This window comes from Oratosquilla oratoria, chromosome 5 (assembly GCF_046742065.1).
Source record: "Oratosquilla oratoria isolate Oo_2021 chromosome 5, ASM4674206v1, whole genome shotgun sequence".
Taxonomy (NCBI): Eukaryota; Metazoa; Arthropoda; class Malacostraca; order Stomatopoda; family Squillidae; genus Oratosquilla; species Oratosquilla oratoria.
In genome coordinates, this window is record NC_134781.1 from 64,595,684 (window position 1) to 64,600,683 (window position 5,000).

At 41.8% G+C, this 5,000-nt stretch overlaps 1 protein-coding gene across 1 annotated transcript in view; it reads left to right on the forward strand.

Moving 5' to 3' along the window:
* Positions 1-5,000, forward strand: part of LOC143025516 (uncharacterized) — a 728,273-nt gene that overhangs the window by 693 nt on the left and 722,580 nt on the right. The gene's annotated exons all lie outside the window — the stretch shown is intronic.

Genomic DNA, 5,000 nt, shown 5'->3' on the forward strand with positions numbered 1-5,000 from the left:
TAGATTCAAATATGATCTTAAAACTAGTACACCCAAACTGTCAGTCTGATGTGCCACTTTACATATCATGTCATTCTGACACCCAAGTCAATCAGTCTGGGAGCCAGTTTGCCTTGGCTATCCAATGCAATAAGCGTCATTCAGTTCACTAGAGAGCTTGAAAACTGTGTTCCTAACCCATCTCCCGCCACGCGCCCTGTCTACACGATTTACTGTATTACATCATTCGTCTTGTTTATGTGTGGTGTGTGTGTGTGTGTGTATTCACTTTGGTCTTTGGATCACGTGTTGGACTCGTGATCGACAGCTATTTCCCTTCCGGAAGAGAGCTCAGAGCTCGTATGACCGATCTATGGGTAATGCTATGTGTGTGTGTGTGTGTGTGTGTGTGTGTGTGTGTGTGTGTGTGTGTGTGTGTGTGTGTGTGTGTTCTGTAGATGTTTTAGATGTCTTCAGCAGAAGAGGTAATCCCATTCTTGTGTAGCCATTCCTTCTCAACTTCAGTTTGCTTTGAAGTGTAGATACGCATTTGTCAGTGGTCAATATTCCGATCTTATACGGAAACATTATACGATCATATTTTTATTTGCATTATAGCTTCGTACAGAGCTTGATACGGGAATCTTAGTACGTATGTACTAGAAGTACACACTTTGTGGCTCTGACAAATACGTGACCACGAAATAATAACATAACCATAATACAATTTGACTAAAAGTATTGCCTTACATTGAATTTTCGCATTTTCGTTTATTCTCCAATCGTTGTGCATGTACATTTACATGTTCATGCGCATGATAGTAGGTATGTATGCATCTATATACAGTATACAGGTGTATGCATTCATCATACAGTACGTGTTAGGTTCAGGGTCTTTGGTGATCTTTCTTCTATAATTCTTCGTTCATTTTTCTCGATCGCACAACCCGCCACATCCGGACTCGAATATTTTCGTTCAGTCTGACGTGACGCCTCCTCCCATGCTCTATAATGTCCATTTCATACAGTGGCTCGTGTTTACAGTTTACTTAATTGGTCCACACTGAATCACGGGCAGTCTAGACGTTTTTCGCTAGCATGCTAATTGTTTTTGCTACTAAGTATGAGTAGAAACGACTTTGGCAACGATCTTTGTTTTTCAAATTTCTAAATGTCAAATTGCTCTAATGTCATATAGATAAGCTGAATGACGAACTACGTGAAGTTAAACCTATACGAATGTTAGGCACATTGTTGAGATAGTGTACGGAAGTCTAGAATACCGCAACCGAGGTAGTTTCTATTCAAACGAACTAGCAACAGCAAGTAGTATGCTTCCCTAGTGTGCTGACGAGGTGGTACATCCTAGGATGTCAGAAAGTTGTGTTCACGTGTACCGTGTTATTCAAAGTTACTTTTTTTTTGTCTGGCTTGTGTGAGATTTTGTCCAGCACAGTGACAGTGGTTGAGGCCAATTCCGGATGATTATTTTTATTTTAATCTCGCAAACGCCAGAGGATTTTATTCAGTAAAGGGAGTCGTAGTGAAGGAGTAGAACTTAAAGTTTGTCATGATGTTACTCGTTACAGAGAAAATAACGATAACAAATATCTTTCATGGAGGAAATATAAAGGTCATTTAATATCTTACAGAGAGAGGACGTCGCTCCAAATGTGGAACGATGCTGAATGTATCCTGTTAAACTGAATGAAATTGTCAGGCGTCAACCAAAACAACATTTCCAAGGTCGCAGAAAACGGCATGCTGGTTCCAGGGCTATCATCCAAAATGGTCTGATTGGGATAGTTCTTCGGGTTATAGGTCACCAAAGGATGAACGAAATCGTTTGGTGTTAGAAAATACTCAAAGTCACGTCAGGGTCAATTCTCACCCGTGCCCGCATATGGGGTATGTGGTTATAGACTCATTTAGCACTGTTGTATTTCAGTGTCATGTAGCACTTGCAAGGCAGTATCAATTACCTGTGCGTGTGTTAGGTCCATTGGGAGACTAGCCCACAACTAACGAAGTCTTTCGGGGGCGAAAACAGAGCCAGTGAAATAGTATATCACCGAGGACTGCTAGTTAAAAAAGAATGTATGAAGTTAGAATTACGTGTATCGTATTGCAAGGTTGAAAGTTAGCATGACTTCGAGCCATGAGTGACCAGCTGTACCTCCCCTTTCCAGTGTCACATGATGGAATCACGTCACCTGTGGCACTCCTGCCATGCGAGATCCACCTGTCGTGACGTGACACTCTCGCGTGCGTGACGGACGCAGGGTCGTTATAGCCCAGAGTGCCGGCACGGTTGGCCCTACCAGAGGACGGCAGACACGAGAACTGTTTTTTTTTTTTCACAAAAAACTTAGTGGTCCTTCTATGTCACATTTTATTTAACTGCCCCCACCCCACCCCTGCCATCATGTATTTACTTTTAGAGTAGAGTATTTTGTCTACTAAAGCGATCCGAGGCAGAGTTAATACAGATGCAGTTAATTGGTTTTTACATCCATAATTTACTGTACATTTGTTTTGAGAATTGTATGATTTTCCCAGTACATCAGGATGTACAGAAATAGGATGTATTGCGTCTTTATTACCTGTGTTTACTCCGACGAGTTGAAATGTGTCCGTATTAGCGTCTTTTCTTCTGTTGAACCGCAACCGTATTTTCTCCCCCTGATAATTAATTTTGTCAGTTGAAGATAAGATATATCATATTTCACCTTGCATGCTGGTTTTTACATTCTTCAGATATGTCTGCTAAGTAAGACAGTTTTGCAGACCAACCAGTAATTCAGAATTTCTCTTTTTGTTTAAGAGTAAGTAAAGAGCCCATTTGCCTCTTGAGAATGTCGCCACACCTTTGATAGTGAACATGTTTTAACTTTGTATAAACACGGCAAAGGAAACACGGACTGGAAGTGAATCGTTTATTCCTGACGTTTCGTCTATTGACTTTCTCAAAGTCAATAGACGAAACGTCAGGAATAAACGCTTCACTTCCAGTCCATATTCCCTTCGCCGTGTTTATGCAACTTGTTCACATAGATTTTCATGTTTCAACCTATTTCAGTGACCCTCTTCTCTTTCCTAGTGGTGCCATCACCATGGCATCCTCGTACTTCGTAAGCGAAAGGGAGTCACGTGGTACTTATTGTTCCCACTATAAGGTCGGACTGTTTCCTCTGGGGAAAATTCAGCTAATGAATTATACAGTACATTGCCTACAACCGATCTTTCTCAAGGTCGGACAGTTGATCCCTACACAGCAACGAAGATTCTCTCTCTCTCTCTATCTCTCTCTCTCTCTATATATATATATATATATATATTATATATAAAATATATATATATATATATATCTCTCTCTATATATATCTATATATCTCTCTCTCTCTCTCTCTCTCTCTCTATCTCTCTCTCTCTCTCTCTCTCTGTGTTTCTCTCTCTCTCTCTTTCTCTCTCTGACTCTCTCTCATCCCGCGTTTGCATTACACTCTTTGATTTTATTTCATCTTTGTCTCGTGTTTCTATCTCAGCTGATGGCTATTTTTCATGCATTACCTTTAGTCCTCGGTCCATGTTATAGCTCTTGTTTCGTGTGTATAATTAATTCTCCTTTCTTTTCTTGGTATGTATTTTATCTTTTTATCCAATGTACCTAAACAAGACGTACAATTGTGCCTCTACGTTGCGTTGTCTCTTTCACGTGATCGCACCTCACATAGTTTCTTACTTACATCTACAGGTACGCTTTAGACGCTGTTGCTTGGTAACTTCTCGGTTTCTGTTCCTTAGTATTATACAGCCTTCGTCCCATGTAGTATGTCTTCCTTTGTCAGAATGTCTCTGTCTGCTCTCTAACTTCATGTCAGGTGGAGACCTTTGTCTTTATCCTAGTTTCTGCCCTGGCTTCGGTTTTTAATTCTTTTCTTATGTCTGCGTTGTTTCTTGGTCCGTGTGTCAGTTGTCCCGTGCTAGGCTGTCACTTTCATTTCAGTGTCATGTCCGTTTTTATCTTCTTCCATACGTTTTTGCTTATCAGTTTCTGTTTTATGCTTGTGTGTCAATATCTATCCTGTTCCTTTATATATTACTTTGCCTTGTCCAAAACTAGAGCCTTCCTTGCGTCTTAAGCAACTTCGGCCTGGTCCCAGATCCAAAGCAATGGGTTCCGTACTGGTCGCACAACTGAAGACTCCCTTCACATGACAAGTGAATACCGCGACCAATAACAAATGACCTACACCCGTGTGAACATCCCAGACCCAGTTGATATGGATGATATTTTCTCCCTATTTCCTGCTGATGATGGGGAACTCCCTCCTCCCCATGCCTCCCCAATTACAAGCTGTTCCTGCCTTCGTCTTGGGACCCCCAGTGTTACCTAATTGGGTAGTCAATCCTCAATTGCCTGTCAGATTATTGGCCCCCGAAGTCTCCTCATTACAGCTCCCGAGCACCGTTGGCGCCCTCTTGGTAATCTAATTTGTCTGGGGGTCCCCAAGGCACGGGTGGGCGGGACCCCCGTAAATGGTCGGGGTCTTGTTGTAGTTCTTGGTTGATTTTCTCGACCACGTGTGGGATACCTTGTTAAGCTAGAGGGACTTCCCCCCTCCCATAGCTGAATAAAATCGCCTGGCGGCAGTTAGAATAAATACTGAAGTCTTGGAGGTCAACGATAGGGTGAACGGGATCAATTGTAGAATTTTCTCTCCACACGCTCTTGGGGTGGACATTCTATAGTTGATTATGGCTCGTGATTCATAACCTAACCTAATCTAATATTCTACCGTTAATTATGGCTCGTGATACATAACCTAACCTAACCTAACATTCTACAGTTGATTATGGCTCGTGATACATAACCTAACCTGGCCCAACCTGACCTGACCTAAACTAACCAAGTCAAACCTAGCCTAATCTACTAGTAGTCTTTGTTAGGGTGGAAAGCCTACCGTTGATCAGTGTGCGGAGGAGGGGGATTCTACAATTGAGTGTAATTGGGGTGGATT